Source organism: Kogia breviceps, chromosome 17 (genome assembly GCF_026419965.1).
Source record: "Kogia breviceps isolate mKogBre1 chromosome 17, mKogBre1 haplotype 1, whole genome shotgun sequence".
NCBI lineage: Eukaryota > Metazoa > Chordata > Mammalia > Artiodactyla > Physeteridae > Kogia > Kogia breviceps.
This window is the reverse complement of record NC_081326.1, coordinates 60,420,971-60,437,644: the sequence shown is the minus strand read 5'-3', so window position 1 is coordinate 60,437,644 and position 16,674 is coordinate 60,420,971. Positions and strand designations below refer to the sequence as shown.

General features: G+C 41.2%; 1 protein-coding gene across 1 annotated transcript in view; it reads left to right on the top strand.

The window, feature by feature from the left end:
* SNTB1 (syntrophin beta 1) overlaps positions 1 to 16,674 on the top strand; it is a 214,522-nt gene that overhangs the window by 1,313 nt on the left and 196,535 nt on the right. The gene's annotated exons all lie outside the window — the stretch shown is intronic.

Here is a 16,674-nt window from a genome sequence, read left to right as displayed (position 1 = left end):
GGCAATGAAGGGTACGCGCCCGCGTTCCGAAGCGAGCTCACTGAGTAATAGCAACTCTGACAGTTTTCTGCTTTGGCACAGTTTTCTTCTCAGGAGCCTGGGCTGCCCAGCTAAAAAAAAGGTTGAATCTCAAAGGGGCCAGAGAGGGGTGGCAACGTGTGAATGCTGGAACTCCCACCACCCTTCCCGACTTCCCTCCTTTCAAATTGGAAACTGGGCTTCTGGCTCGGGAGCCGTGCCCAGGGCTGGGAAGTGAGGTGCAGCTTTATGCAAAAGTTCACTTCTGCTGCCAGGTGTTTGGTCGTCTGGATTCCAGGTTGCTCCGGTGGAGGGCTGGTGAAGTGGTGTTTCCCCTCCACCCCTACCCCCACCCCCAGCCCCGGAGTGATGTGGAAACAACTTTGCATTTGTAAACAGTTTCCCCTGCGTGTGAGGTGTCTTAGAAACTACTCTCTTGAGATCTTCTGTCCCCATTCTCCTAGTTACCGAATGTGAGCAGAGTAGGTAGCACCGTTTTGTGCCCTTTTGTGACTGTGGGACGTTACTTGGGGCAGAAGGGCAGCGGTGAAAGGGGTAGCGCGTTCTCCTTTCCCACTACAGCTGCATTTTTCACTTGATGCCTGCCACTCTGCCCCTTGGCTTGCTTTGTACATAGCTCTTTCAGCACTCATGTCATGGAAATATCTACTTATCCAGCTTTTCCCCGCCTTAGATTGAGTTATCTGGGGTCTTTGATTTCGTTATGGGTCATCTCCCTTGAGCTCCATGACATGCTTGCAGAGTCAACGAATAAATGAACCCGTGGCCATTGAAACAAAGTTTCAGCTGAGACCTTGTAAACCAGGTGGTTGATTTAAGTCCTAAATGAAGAACTTAAGTCAATTTCCTGCTCATCAGTTGTGGTGCTGGCGTGTGAAACCCAGAAAGTTCGAAGTTGGGAAACCAGCTGTTCCCTGTAACAGCTGATGCAACTCTCTGGTACATGGCCCACCTCCCGGCCCAGAATACGTGTTTCCCCCCTATCGTTTGTCTAGAGGATTTGTGATATCTTCGTATTTAATTGCTACCCAGGATCCAGAAAGTGGAAGGCTATTTGCTTTGGCTTTATGATTAACATAAGTAAACAAAAAAAGTTTTCTTGATTCAAGTGTGTGTGGTTTGTGTGACAAGAGGCAGGTGGAATCTGGAGCAAGTGTGGTTTGGACTATAAACGGCTGGACACCTGCTTGGCTTGTAATATTTACTGCAAAATATCAGGGGGCACAAAGGCAGGTCACTTCTATTTCAGGCACTGCCCTTCATTATGTCTCTTCTTTTCTTCTCCTCAGTTTCACTTTAATGAACAGTGATTTAGCAAAGAAGTAAACAAAACAAAACAAAACAAAAACTCTCTCACCCCAAAAGAGGAAGAAAATGTGACTCACTACAGTTTAAAATAAACTTAGACAAGGAAGAAGAAGTCAAGCAGTTGTCTGACTTTATTGGTGCAGCAACTGAAAAGTGAGCTTTGTAAAAATCTCTGAAGGTAACATTCTTACAACGAATTGTTGCGTGTTCCAGGCAGGACCTCTAGGGGCAGACCTATGGGCTTCCTAGACACGACCCACCTGGGCTTTGGGCAGCAGTCTTATTCCAAGCCTGAGTTTTCAGAAATTGACTGCTATTAAGATAAGCAAGAAACCCTTCTCCCCCGCCAAAACAGTGTCTCTTCTTCTGAGAGTATTGGTCCGAAATGAGGTGGGAATGATCATGTATCATCAAATCAAATAGCACACAACCTCTCTTTTGTAGCTCGGCCTAGTACAGGGATTCCCAGCTGAAGGGAGTTTTCAGAACCATGGGAAGGGCTTTTTAAAATCACCTGTCGGGACTTCCCTGGCGGTCCAGTGGTTAAGACTTCGCCTTCCAATGCAGGGGGTGCAGGTTCAATCCCTGGTCTGGGAGCTAAGATCCCACATGCCTCACGGCCAAAAAACCAAAACATAAAGCAGAAGCAATATTGTAACAAATTCCATAAAGACTAAAAATGGTCCACATCAAAAAAAAATCTTGAAAAAAATTTAATAAAATAAAATCACCTATCTACTTGCTACTGCACTGAAATGCCATCTTGATTTCAGAATTTCTACATAGGAAAGGCATTGCTGATGTAATCTAGTTGGACCAGAGGGCTAAGGGAGATGTATTAAAGATATATTTATCTGGTAAAGACCCTGTTTTCTATTTAGATTGCTTTTTTTGTTTTTTTTGATTTTTGAGGGAGCGGTTGGAGACTAGTTTCATCCCTCAACTGCAGCCAATATGACCCCCATTACGTGACATGCGCCCCCTAGTGGAGACTGACTGCCTCTACTAATGGTACATCCTGTGAAATGAAACCCCGCCCAGCAAATTTCAATGCCAGCATTCTAGTCTTAGATTCTGCCACAGAAGGATGTCAGCCTCCCTGAGCCTCAGTGTTTTCTGAATAATGAGAATAAAGAAAGGCTTACTTACTGGGCTGCTGTATGGAAGAGCACTCTGAGAATTTTACAAGGCCGGGGGTGGGGGGGCGGAACAGAATGTATCAAATGCCTGCCTGCTGTGATGATTTTTACAATTCACATGAAGATGAAATTGCCCCTTCTAAGGGACACACCTTTCCTATTCCTTTACTAGAGTTTATATTTTAAAATTTTTATTCTGTTTTGTTGTTGTTTTTGTACTATAGAACTGTAATGTTAGGAGACCTTTGCTCTGGGAAAAGAATCACAGCAACAGCTAACATCTCTTGAGCACTTAATATGTGCCAGGTTTTACTTACATTTGTTCGTGTACACTTCTGGTAACTCCATGGTTTAGTTGCTACTGTTACTCATTTTACTGATGGGAAACTAACGTTTACAGACTTTACAAGTTTAAAGTTTACAGGTTATTTGCATAAACTAACTACCAGAGCTAGAAGGCATCCAGGTCTATCAGACTTAAAAGCTCATACTTAAAACCTCGAGATGAAATTGATATTCTGAGTTTCTGCTTCAACTGCGTGCTTGAATCAGTTGAAGCTTTATCAGTTATTGGGCTCAAGATGTTCTTCCCCACTCCTCGAATGTGCTGACATGCTTGGGACAGCCTTAAGCAGGAAACAGCAATTGTGTGGACCACTCAAAAGGGAGAGACAGGAAAGAGGATTGAGTCTCAAAGCCCTAATCACCAAGTGTCTGGCTGTCAAGAGGGAGCTGCTGCGATATGGCCCAAATTTACAGTGTGACCAAGCCTCCATCATTGAACACATGGCGGGCAAAGAGACTAAATTGCAATTCAGACTTAAAAGAGTGAATAAACTATGCCAGCTAAGTCAGTGTTAAACCAAACGTGCATCAAAGTTAAGATCAGAAATCTTCACACTGTGAACTCATTTCCCATTTTAGGGAGGTGGAAACAGGGACCCTGCTTTCAGCCATGCAGATATTGAACCTCATAACTCCAGGGTTGCACCCTCTGGAGCTGGGCAGGGCATACCTGCATAAACGTCTTTGGCAGCTTTGGGTACAGAAGGGGGGATGGGGGAAGAGTTTTTTGCCCTTATATTAATAGTAAAATCATAATTTGGACTGTATCAACCTTTTTGTAACTGAAGCGACAATAAAATTAGTTTCTTTAGAACTTTGTTGAGATCAAGGAGTGCAGAATGTTCCGGAAGTGAAGGTGAGGGGTGGACAGAATTATCCTTGGGTACAAAGGTCACTTATGGAACTGGACTAGAAAAAATGGAAATGCAAAGGAGAAAGTCAGAGACAGTTGTTGGCATTAACCTTCTCCATCAAAGTTCCTCCCTCAGTACTGCTCCCAGAAATGCTTGTCTGTTGAGATCATCTAAAATGTCACTTTTCGTAATCACTTTCTCCAGTGGAGGAAGTAAGGATGATGCAGGGAGATGGCAGGGTGCAAGGGAAGGGCAGTGATTTTGCTGGCATACAATCTCAGGATTGGATGAGAATTTGAAGTTTAAAGAGTATTAATTTATTTAGGAAGTACAGATTCTTAAAGAATACCCAAGAACCCTGGAATTAGAATCTCGAAACTTAAGTTATCTTTTAACTAATAATTACACTTTTTGCAAATATACTTCATTTCTTTGGACCTTAATTTTCTTCATTGGAAAGCTAGAAAGCTGGGGTAAGCCATCTCTAAACCTTATTTCACTTCATATCTTATAAATTCAGACCCAGCACACTTTTATTAACAAATCTTTCTAACACCCCTTTTATTATCATGAAGTGAATTTCATAAATATAACTTAACTCTAATTTAAATTTAAAATCAAAATAATGCCCTATTACTAAAATTTAAAAATGGAGAAATGAAGTGACTTATAAAAAATGTGTTTCAAGGAAAAAAAAAATGTGTTTCAATAGATAACTGCATGGTACAGCTACACCAGAGGTCATAATGAAGGAGGTAGATGCTAGGACTTGTATGTAAAATTACAATCGATGCATAGCTACAAATGGAGATGGGTAGGGCTATGTAGTATCACTTGGGATCTGGAAAAATCTTGCACTGTGAAGGACTGGCTCAGATGTTGCAAGGTGTCTTGGATCCCTGGCGGCTATCACTAAATGCTAGTCGTATGCCACCGTGACCCACCTTGACCTCTAAAATGCCTCCATAAATTTATGAACTGCTATTGGGGAAGGGCAGGAACCAACCTCTTATGAACCAGTGTTCTGTAAGAATGCTAATTCTACTTTACCGCTTTATATTGCCTAACCTTTTGTAAACTCTTTTTACACGTGTGATAGTAGCTAACACTTATATAATATTTACCTTGTACCAGATGCTGTTCTTAGCACTTTAAGTGGACTAAATCAGTGGAATCTCATAATAACCTGATGCTATCAGTATGTCCGTTTTACAGGTGAGAAAACTGAGGTACAGGTCAATTAAGCCACTTGCCAAAGAAACACAGTGAATAAAGGCTGAGGCTGAGATTTAAGCACAAGCCTTAAAGCTTTTGCTCCTCATGAATATCTGTATAAAATAAGCGGACTAGGGATGCTTATCCTCAACTTGTTGATTAGGAAAGTGAAGCTCCAAGAGATGGAATGATTTGTTTTTATGAGGTCTTTCTTCTACTTTCTTGTTTGAAATATTCGTTTTCTACTATGGCTGTAACAAATAACTAGAAACCCTGGTAAATTAAAACACAAATTTACTATCTCACAGTCTGTTAAAGTCAGAAGCCTGATGCAGATCTCACTGAGCTAAAATCAACGTATCTGCAGGGCTGCATTCCTTTCTGGAGGCTCTTTTCCGGAAGCTTCTAGAGACCACTCTCATGCCTCGGCTCATGGCTCCCTTCCATTAAGCCTGGGGTGGCAGTTTGCGTCCTTCTCACCTCTAATCACTCCAACCTCTATTATACCTCCTTCTTGCATTTTAAAGGCCCCTTGTGATTACACTGGCCATATCCAGATAATCCAGGATAATCTCCCCATTTAAAGTTAATATTTAGCAACCCTAATTCAGTTTGCAACCCTAATTCCCCTTTGCCATGTAAGGTAACATATTCACAGGATCTGGAGACTAGGCATCTTCTTTTCAGGGGGTGGTGGGGAGGGATAATTTTTCTGCTACCACATCTGGTTTGCTGAAGTCATAATGGTGCAGAGTTCCCAGGTAGGACTTCATGAATACACTGAACCCCAGTAAAGAGTCACTTCCTGTCTCATCGCAGAGGAGTTCTTCCTTCATTCATATGTTTATGCCTCTAACGAGTTATTTATTCAGTGTCTTCTATGTGCCACACCCCACTAGCGATTGCCCTCGAGAAGCAACATTTGAGTGACAGACACAGATCAGCACCGGGTCAGCACCATGCAGGCAACTACGGGATGGAGTGAAAAGGGGAACGTGTGGGGTGTTATGGGATGCTGTGGTCTCCCACGGGAAAGGCAGCTGTGCCCCTCTAGGGCTAGGGAAGGCACATGCCTCCGGGCAGCCTAAAAAAGAGCTTGGCCATCAGCTGTAGCCCAGTGTGGCTGAGCGGGTAGAATGTGACCTTCAGACCTTGAGGAAGGGCAAGAGTGAAAAAAGACCAGAGAACCGAGCAGGGGGCAAGGCTGGTAAGCCTTGTTACAGAGTTGGATTTCATTCCGAGGGTGAAGTGTTTTAGGCAGGGAAATGTCACGCTCGGTTTCACATTTCAAGAAGCTCGCTCTCTAGGGCGATGCTTCTAGCATGAGGTTGGCAGGGCTTTAGTGAAATGACTGGCTCCCTGTTTCCACCCAGCTATCCTGGGGCACGGCCACTTGACCCTGAATTATACTTGGGGGCAACTCCATGGGTAAGGCTTAGGTTTGTAAAGGGGCTTCACTCACATTATGGTTTTGTCACCAGGTCACCCCTTTGTGGATGCTTGGACAGGTGTTCACAATCTGCCTTTTGCACAGGAGGGTTAGGTGACTGGTCCCAGGTTACCTGTCAACGACAGCTGGAAATCAGATTATCTAACACCCCATCAGCTCTTCCGCTGCGCACTACACAAACTCAAGACATCGTGTGGGGACCAAAAGAAGTCTCAGAGGAGTAAGCCTTGGCCTCTGATTTGGGGAGTCTTACAGTAATTAGGAAGGTAGGGCATTTGAGGCTGATTGTGAAGTACTTGAGATTGGTAAGACAAATAGGGTGATTTTGACCTGAGCGTATATAGCATAGTACCTGGCAGACATCAGGCTGTTAAAATGTGTTAGAAAAGGAAAAAATGGAAGGACAGATGGAAGAAAGGAAGGAAGGGAGGGAGGGAGGGAGGGAGACAAAAAATTGGGGGATTTAGCAATGACTCTTTTTTTATGACTCCCATCCTCCAGCAGTCCTGCTGTTAGACTATGGTGATAAACATTTGCCATCCGATAACGAAAACTTTACCTTTTCCTGTAGAGAAGAGGAATAAAGAAGGGACTTTATAAACCTAGGAAGCACTTAACTTAACATAGACCAGTCTTGAAAGACAGTTGACAAAAGAGGAGCCAGGCATGATTTTAAAAGTGATCCGAAAATGTAATTAATTATCCTTTTCGTGTTATATTTATAACCACTTTGCCTTTGCCCCGCTGTGGCACAGGGACCTACACATGAATAAGTAAGAACGCTTTCTACCCAAGGAGATGAAAACTCTCTGCTTAGATATTTTAATTGTTTCTTTTTTAAGCTTATGTATCAGCCTGAGAATTCAGACCATGTCCCTTAAGTGAAGCTGGTCGGAATGGTCCTTCAATTCCTTCTTTCTGCCGGCGTAGGGGATGTTCTTCTTGTTCAGTGGTGCATTTTAGCCGTCACCCCATGAAGTATGTATAAAAATAACTCACTGCACATGGCTCCACACTTGTGAAAGACATCTAACCAAAGCTACCAGTGTTCTGTTTGGCGAAGGGAAATTATTCCCTGGCAGCTACTGGCCTACTAAGAATTCTACTTCAGATGATGCATTTCAAAGCAGTTAATGTTAAAGAAAAGCCAGAATTTCCCCCCCCGTATTTATAACAAGTGTTTTACGTACCAAACCTCATTACCCACTTCACTGGCTTTAATCTATAATAATGCTTGCCTTTAGCTCTGGCCTGCAGAGTGAGAGTTAAGAGAAAATATTTAATATGCACCACAAAGTAAATATCCTAACAGACCCGCACAAATGAGCCCCATTCCCAGCTCAGAATAGACAAGATGGAAAAGTTCATGATTCATAATGATTATCATGGAACTTCAAAGCATGACCCATACTTTAGCTCAGTACCTTTAAAAACTGCTCCTCCCTGTGGACTGAAGCAGCGTTCTTAGCATGTTCATAAATGTGGGAGGCTCTGTCTAAAATTTAACGGGTTGCTGAGGATGACTGCAGTTGACATGTCCAGTTTGTTTGCATTGCTGTTCAAACTGCTCTTGTTTCTTCCTTTCGCAATTTTGTTTTTTTTTTCTAAGTGGTAAAAGACAGTGGTTCAGAGGGTGAGCCTTGGATTTATTTTGTCTGGGCTTGAATTTGCAAGCTTCCTCTTTCTCCCTGTGTGATCTCGTGCATATCACTTAATTACAAGCTTCAATTTCTTAATCAGTGGGTTCACTGTAAGGAGTAGAGTGATTATGTATGTAAAGTGGTTAGCTCATTGCCTGGCATGTAGTCTGCACTAAATAATTACTAACCGTGTAATATGTCAGGTCTCATGCTTATCTAAGTATTATTTTTGGATAGAGGGTTCAATCATATGAGTTAAATGAAGGGTTCAATCATATATTCTATAAAGCCTTTTGGGGGGCACAAGGGACAGCTTGGGATTTGCCATGTTAGGGAACTAAATGATGTAAGTGATGGCTTAGGAGAGCTCGTTTGCCTTGCAGGGCTGAATTATGATCTCACAAGGGTGTATTTCACTGACGATTTTTAGTCGCATCAGTTGCTTTCCATCATCCAAACCACAGCTTAGGGCGCTGTGGCTTTTAGTGGGCAAATGTGAACTGTGTCTTAAGATGCTGATATGCAGGAACATGCAGAAAAGCGTTTTGTGAAGGAACAGTAGGCAAGTAGGGATTTAACCTACACAGCAAGATTCAGAACTCTTTAAAAAATTTTCTAGTAATTATAGCAATGTGGAGATCTTATTAACCCAAAGAAACCCAAATGTTTCTTTTAAAAAAATGTAAAATATTTATATAATCATTACTAAGTCAGAAATATACTTTAGTTTTTTATTCTATTATTTAGTACTGTATTTCATGGTCTCCAAGAGACCATCCAGTGGTCATTGTTTACGTACCCTTAAGAAAGAAAAAACTGTCTAAGATGGCAAGTCTGATAGGTTACCTGCATAAAGTTGGGACACCAAGGGGCTATGCCTTCAATGCAGGAATAAATGAAAAATAAACCCATCACACAAAAACGGACAACAAAGGCACTCATTTCACATTTGGTACTGGTAGAAGGAAGGAAGAATATATCTCCAATAATTTTGAATTGCAAGTCGGTTCTAATAAATATTTAGGTCTGCATATACAATGTCAGTGTGAGTTTTAAAAAGTACTTAGGCAGATAATGTAATCTAAAGTGTTTTCAGGTAGAGAGGGCCCCCGATGAATGATCGGAGAAATTATAAATACTCTCTGCAAGAACTTGGTTTCCATCCACACCTTCAGAGATTTTAAGGCCCATCCCCCAATTCAGAGATGATAAAATATGAAAAGAAATGGGCAGTTTGAATTGATGAGGGATAGTGTAAAATTGTTACACAACTATTTATTAAAATAATTTTTATTTTTATGTTTGTAAGGTGGCACCTTGTTGGTAGATTGAAGCAAAAATCTGTAGAGGGATGAGATGAAATTCCTGTTCTAAAATAGAACAGCTCAGAGGGGGGCAGGTGTAGAGTAATAAACTACATTTATGTAAATTACAATAAGTTCTATAATAATAATTTTGAAAAATTATAAAGGAGTAAATGTTGTAACAGAACTTATGGAATATCTGAAGGTACTAAGGATATATGAAGTGGAAAGGAATGCTTCACAGAAGAGGTGACTTGAAAGTAGGATTACATAAGCAAAGTGAAATTTAAAATACAAGTAATTACATGGCTTGGCTATCTGGGGCCCTGCATTTCAAATACTTTCATCTGAAACTTCCTTCATCTGCAATGAAAATCAAGGTTAATGATTTTTCTTTTTTGCTTGCGATATCCATATACTGTCCTCTGTTCTCTACTTCATTTTTAGAATTTGTCTAAATCAAAATACTACATGCTTATGGCATTCCTTCACCTACCCTCCCCCATATCTTCTCTCCTGTTCCCCAGAATATTAGAATATACAGCAGTATAGGCATATTATTTAGAATATTCTAATAGCAGTATGGGCATATGACTTAGAATATTGGAATACTTTTTTTTACATACTAGAATATATATTTATGAGCTATTCTAATATGCCTATTACTGCTATTTCTTGATATATCAGATTTAGCCATTATTGACTAAATCAGTCTCTGTTTATAAACTTATGATGATGTCAGTATTGCTCCATTTTCCAGTCAAGTAATATTCTATGATCAGGTCTTTTGCAGTTACTAACAGCTTTTCTTTTTTTTCCATTTGCTTAGTTTTCTTATGCCTAGCTCAATTTTTTTTTCCCCAAATGCAGCACTAATGTATCAAATTTCTAGCGATAATTTTTTTTTCAGATTTTCACACATATCATATAATCCACCCATTCTGTTTATTTTTCTGCTAGAACCCTGCCACTCTGGACTGGTTCTGTCTTGGCCTGGTGTGTGGCCATCTTCCTTGGGTTTTCCTTGGCTTTTTCCTGTGTCTGTTTTCCTGGATATACTATCACCTTCATTTTTTGTTTACTCCCTAGTTTTGCTGGAGCACATTCTTTAATGGCTTTCTGAGAAAGAATGTTTGGGAGGTAAATATGTGATAATATCTTTAATCTGTTTTCTCACTGGGTTGGTCCTTTGATTGTGGTGGTCTGAGGTAGCAGTCATTTTTCCCTCAGCAGTTTTCAGTGTTGCTAGTGAGAAGTCTTAATGCCATTCTCGTTCTCTTTTATGTGTGAACTATTTCTTTTTACTGGAAACTTTTAATACATCTTTTTTATCTCTGATATTCTCAATTGTATAGAGTGCCTTGCCTTGGTGTGAGGCTTTTGGTGATCAATTTTCCAAGCACTTAGTGGACAGCAGTAGGCTGAAACCATAGTTCCCAAACTGTGTGCCAAGATACCCTAGGGTGCCCCAGTGAACTCACAAGGGTACCATGGAATATTTTAAAGTTTCAGGGAACACAGCAACATCTCTTGGATACCAGGCAAACTATTAAAGGGAGTTTCAACATTAGATCGCTGCATTCCTTCAATAATGTGAATTTCTTTGCAAAGCTGGGTTTTTTGCAATTACTGTGATAAGAAATTAAATTAAATTAAAAATAACAAGTACCACATGAAATGAAGGTGGCAGTATCCAATATGATTCCAAAGTTTTAGAAGTTGTATAGTGCACAACAAATGCTAAGTTTTTAGGACTTAAAGATGTACTACGTTGTTTGGACTTAACTACTTAATAAATTGAATTGGTAGGTGTTTCTTTGGGCCTATGAGTGTCATGAAAAAAATAACTAAGACATTTAGGGTGCCATTTACTGAGTAGATTGGGGCCTGTGGTCCAAAGGCTTTTTACACTTCAGTTCTGGAACACTTTTCTTGTATTATTTATTTGACAGTTCTTCTCCTTTGCCGTTTTTGCTCTCTGTGTGTGGAAATCTTATAGCTGGATGTTGGACCCTCTGTATGGACACGCTAAGAAACTAATTTTTTTCGATATCATTTTTTTTTCTCCAGTTGTCCTTCTCTTTCATGTTTGTTCATTTTCATGAACAATTACTAGATTTGTATCTACAACTCTTGTACTGAATCTTTAAAAAATTTTATCTGTTCTATTTCTAAGTTCCAGAACATTCTCTTGGTCTCATTGTTCATTCTTTTTTTATAGCATTCTCTTGTTTTGTGGATACAATATCTTTGCTGCTCTCTAAGAACCCATGAATAATAGTTTACTGAAGACTTTTTTTTGCATTAATATTGGCTCAGATGTCTCGATGTACCTTTCTGTCCACTTAATTTTTCAGTGTGTTTAGGCATATCTGATAGTGTCAACGTATTCTGAGATTTGTTCCATTTTTGCGTTCCCCGAGAGGAGAACCTGATAAGAGTATTTCAGTGTAAGAAGTTTATTTGGCATAGAATCACAGAAAACACTGGTAGTAGAGTGGGAATGTAAGATGGTGATTGTAACAAACCCATAAAGACCCCACCGTGATCCACTTAGCCACTCTGGAACGCATCAGATCCTAACTGAGGGGTGAGGAAGGGGGTGAAACTTATTCACCAACTGGCCGTCATCATTTCGTTAAGGTTGACTGCTGAGGGTATTACCTCTCTGATACTCTTGCTGGCATCTCTGCGAGGGTCCCAAGTACCCTCCTGCCAAAAAGATGCCCTCCAGGCAGAGAACTGCAGGTATTCACTCTAAGCAGCCTTCTCTGCATGTAACATTGACTGCAGAGGAGACATGATATACTAACTTGGGCTTCATCAGAACCTCATTTCCTGATTTAAAAATGTTCAGAGGAAATCGTGATAGAAGATGTACTGTGCTCAGATCCGTTTCTGTCCCAAAATCTTTTGTAAAGGCTGGTTCAGTCACAATCAAGATTGAGTATATTATCCTCGGGAAGCCTTGGAAGGCAAGATTTTGCCCACCTTTACCTGATTTTTTAATTTCTGTGAGTGTGTGGTTAGCAGAGAGGCTGGCAGTTCTACTTAGTTGGTTGCACAGTCCCTTCAAGTAGGTTATGCACAAGTTAGATGAACTGAACCAAAGGGGAACATTGTGTTTCTCAACCTCGGTGCTATGGCCATTTTGGCCTAGAAAATTCTTTGGTGGGGAACAGGGTCTGTCTTCTGTGATGTAGGATGTTTAGCAGCATCCCTGGCCTCTACCCACTAGATGCAAGTAACATCCTCTGCCCCTACTTATAATAACAAAAAATGTCTCCAGAGGGCAAATAGCCCCCAGGTGAGAAGCACTGGTGTACAGCCTATAGTACTGGTTCTCAGACTTGGCCATGCGTTAGAGACACCTAGGAAGCTTTAAAAAACCTCACGACTGGATCCCTCCCTAAGGGATCCTAATTTTAATTAGTCGGGGATTTATTCTGGGTATTAGTCTGTTTACAGGCTTCCCAGGTGATTTCTAATGTACCTTCAGGGCTGAGAACCGCTGGCCAAAACTATCTGCTCCTTAACTGTAAAGTAGTGAAACAGAGTCTAAGACAGTCAGGAGTGGTGGGGCCCATGGTGGACTGGGTTAATCCAATGTCATCTTAAGGCGGGCAACTTAGGCTCTTCTTGCCACGGGGAAGAGATCTCTTTTCTGTTTTGTCTCTGGAACTTGCGACTTTCCTTCATTGACGCTTTGGAGTGCACAAAATACATTAACAGCAAGCCCCTCTTTTGATAATACTATTCCTGTTACAGGGACAGAGGAACTCTTGAGTCTCGGGGGGACAGTCAAAAGTGTAGACGAGGCATGAGCAGAGTGGACAAACTAGCTTTCTGACCTTGAACGATAGCCTCACCTGTCTAGAACTCAGTTTTCTCATGGCTGACGTGGGGATAACAATAGTACTTTCTTTATGGGGCTGATATGAGGATGGAAAGAGTGAATACAGAACTTAGTACAGTATCTAGTACTGTGCATTGTATCAAAGTATCAAAGTGTGTTGGTTACTAGATGATATGATCATAAGAGAAGGGATCAGGCCTTATCTACTTTAAGAACTTCAATGAACTGAACAGAATTGACTCATTGGTCATTAGCCATGGCCTTAAAACAGCATGATTTGGGCAAAACTAAGAAACAAGCAGCTTTGTTTGGTAAGATTTACAGGTGGTTAAATAATGTACGTGGTGTTGGATCAACAGTTATTTAACAATGTCTCCACGTTGTAGGTCTTTATCAATACCTGGTTGAAAGGGGGGCCTAAATTAACAAAACCAGATGCTCTATCCCAATCCTTCTAACACCTGGAAAATAGAATTTGAAAATGGATTTGCTGGTTTTCATATATTTTGGGCACTTTACAATTTTTACGTGGGTACATTTTATTTTAAATTATACCTCATGTCCCAGAATCATCATTTCTCATTCTGCCAGAAAATGTAACTCTCCACAAATTTATCTTTGCCTCAATAATTATGAAATGACAGGAGATTGTATTTCCAGTATGGTATTTTTATCAATCTGTATTTATTAGGGAAAAAAATGAATATAACTTTATAACTGTTCCAAGTACTGAATTAAGTTGTCTAACCTTTGAAAACGTCCATAAGGCCTGGAAGGATGCTCTGAAAGAAGAAACTTTTTAAAGAATGAATCTCAGCCACTGATTTGTAAAATTCCATTCTCAGCTGCTTAATTTTTTTTTATATATGTTCATATTTATATATGTGTGGGCATGTAATGTAAAATATGCACATAAAATATATTTTGGGGGAAAATGGAAAGTTTCCCTGATATAGTTGTAGAGAAAGAACATACCTAGAAAACACACATGACATTATATGACAGCTTTGCTAAATGAGTGTTGTGGACAGTAAGTGCCACACACATAATGAAGGAGGAATCCTGAAAGCTGGGGACAGTAAGGGATAGCTTTTACGGCGCCAAAGCCTGAAGTGCACACGGAATGGTTCATTCTTGTCTGCCGCTGCGTCCTTCCACGCTGTGTAAAAGCAGGGTGCTTGCTTGCAGAGCAGCCTTCATCGGCCCCCCTCCCCCCAGGCTGGAATAATTAGACTTTTGGGGGCCGGTCCCAGGGCTTGGGAGCCTCCTCCTACTTCCCAAGTTCTCTCTGTCGGGTTTCATATCCAGACTGGTCTCCTCCATCATTGGCTTTCCTCTCTGGTCTTTCTAACACATTTATGGATTCCACCCCTTGTTATAAGTTAAATACGTCCCCTCTAAATTCTTGTGTTGAGGTTCTGTCCCTCAATACTTCAGAATGTGACGTAATGGAAATGGGCTCCTTGCAGATGCAGTTAGTTAAGATGAGGTCATACTGGAGCAAGGTGGGCCCTGACTTGGATCCTCATGCAAAGGGGAAATTTGGACATGGACACACACACACACACACACACACACACACACTACCATGTGAACATGAAGGCACAGATTGGGATGATGCTTCTACAAGCCAAGAAACTCCAAAGATTGTAAGCATGGAACTGATTCTCCCTCGTGGCCCTCAGAAGGAACCAACCTGGCCAACACCTTGATTTCAGACTTCTGGCCTCCAGAGCTGTGAGAGAACAAGTTTCTGTTGTTTAAGCCCCCCATTTGTGGTGCTTTGTTATGGCAGCCCTAGCAAACAAATGCACACCCTGTAGGAGGTTTTAGAATAAATTTCGTTAAAATTTGGCAAGGAGTTTAAGGAGTGGGAGCATAGTCATTGAGTTCTAGCACATTTTTTTCTCTCTGTCAAATGTCTGATGACACCATCTGTCTTTTCTAAGGGTTCAAATAAATTCCTCATCACCTCTAGGTGTGTAAAGTCAGCACCAGTAGGGCTGAACAATGGTAAAGGCTGTTGCAGGTTGATCTGTGCTCATGAAATAGGTGGGGACTAGCTCTCTGTTATGATGCATACAGCACTGCAAAATTTGGCTCTCATGCATCTTAGCCTTGCTGTGAGTACTGTTCCTTGGAAGCAATTTCTCTACTTTCTGGATGAGTCAAAACCTGATATCCAGGCTATTGGGATAAATCATTAATGTTATTCCCAAAATATTCACATATACGGTTGCTGGATGCAATACAGTTATTTGATTTAAAAAATTTAAGTAGGGGCTTCCCTGGTGGCACAGTGGTTGAGAGTCCGCCTGCCGATGCAGGGGACACGGGTTCGTGCCCCGGTCCGGGAAGATCCCACATGCTGCGGAGCAGCTGGGCCCGTGAGCCGTGGCCGCTGGGCCTGTGCATCCGGAGCCCGTGCTCCGCAGCGGGAGAGGCCACACCAGTGAGAGGCCGGCGTACCGCAAAAAAAAAAAAAAAAAAAAAATTTAAGTATAAGTATGTCCCCAGAAAAAAAATTTAAGTATAAGTATGTCCCCAGTACTGCATGGGACATAGTTAGGCTAAAAAATTGTGCTGCTTACCTGAAAGTCAAGTTTAACCGGACATCCTGCATTTTGATGTGGTAAAGCTGGGAACCCAATTTACCTTGCTTTCAACATTGTAGCCTTAAAGCCAGTCAGCCAGTCAGAGGGTGGATCATTTAGAAATGGTTTTGTAAAGATACAAGTAAACCAAAAAGCTGCTCAGAAGGTGTGGCTGTGTCCTTTCTCAGGTCTTTTCCAGAAGAAGACAAGAGCAGGAGACGGAGGATGTGATTCTTCCTCTGAAGCCTTTGCTCCTTATCCCCGGTTTCAGAGGGACCAGAGTTTGGAACACTGACTAAGAAATGGGGGTAAGGGGCAAGGCATAAGATAACCGTAAATCTAGAATCAGCACTGACTGAATTACTAATAAAACCTAATATTACCACTGTGACCTGAAGTAGTTCTCGTCTGAAAATTGAAGAACTGGCATCTTGATGCTGTAGGTGTAAAACTAATTAACAAGATTTTTATGAATAACAACCCCCCCCTTTATATCTTTACCCTGATTTCTTTCTAGCATGTCATACCCATAGTACTTATATTCCTTAGAACAGCCGGCCTTCAGTACCCCTGGGGGATTGGTTCCAGGACCCCTGTGAATACTAAAATTCACTGATGCTCAAGCCCCTTATATAAAACGGGGTAGTCTAGGCAGCCTTTGGTATCTGCAGGTTCCACGTCCGTGGATACAAGAGCCAAATGTATGTATGTATGTGTGTGTGTGTATATTTATATATAGTGCATATACTGTATATTGTCTGTTGGTTTCTTGTCAGATTCCTTCTGTTGGAGGCTCTATTCCCAGTGCCTAGAGGATTACTTGGAATTCAATAGACACTCAGTAAATACTAGTTAAACGAATGAATGAGTAAATGGCTTTCTTTAAGTAACCCAAGGCATTACAGAAGACCCTTTAATTAGTCAATTTAA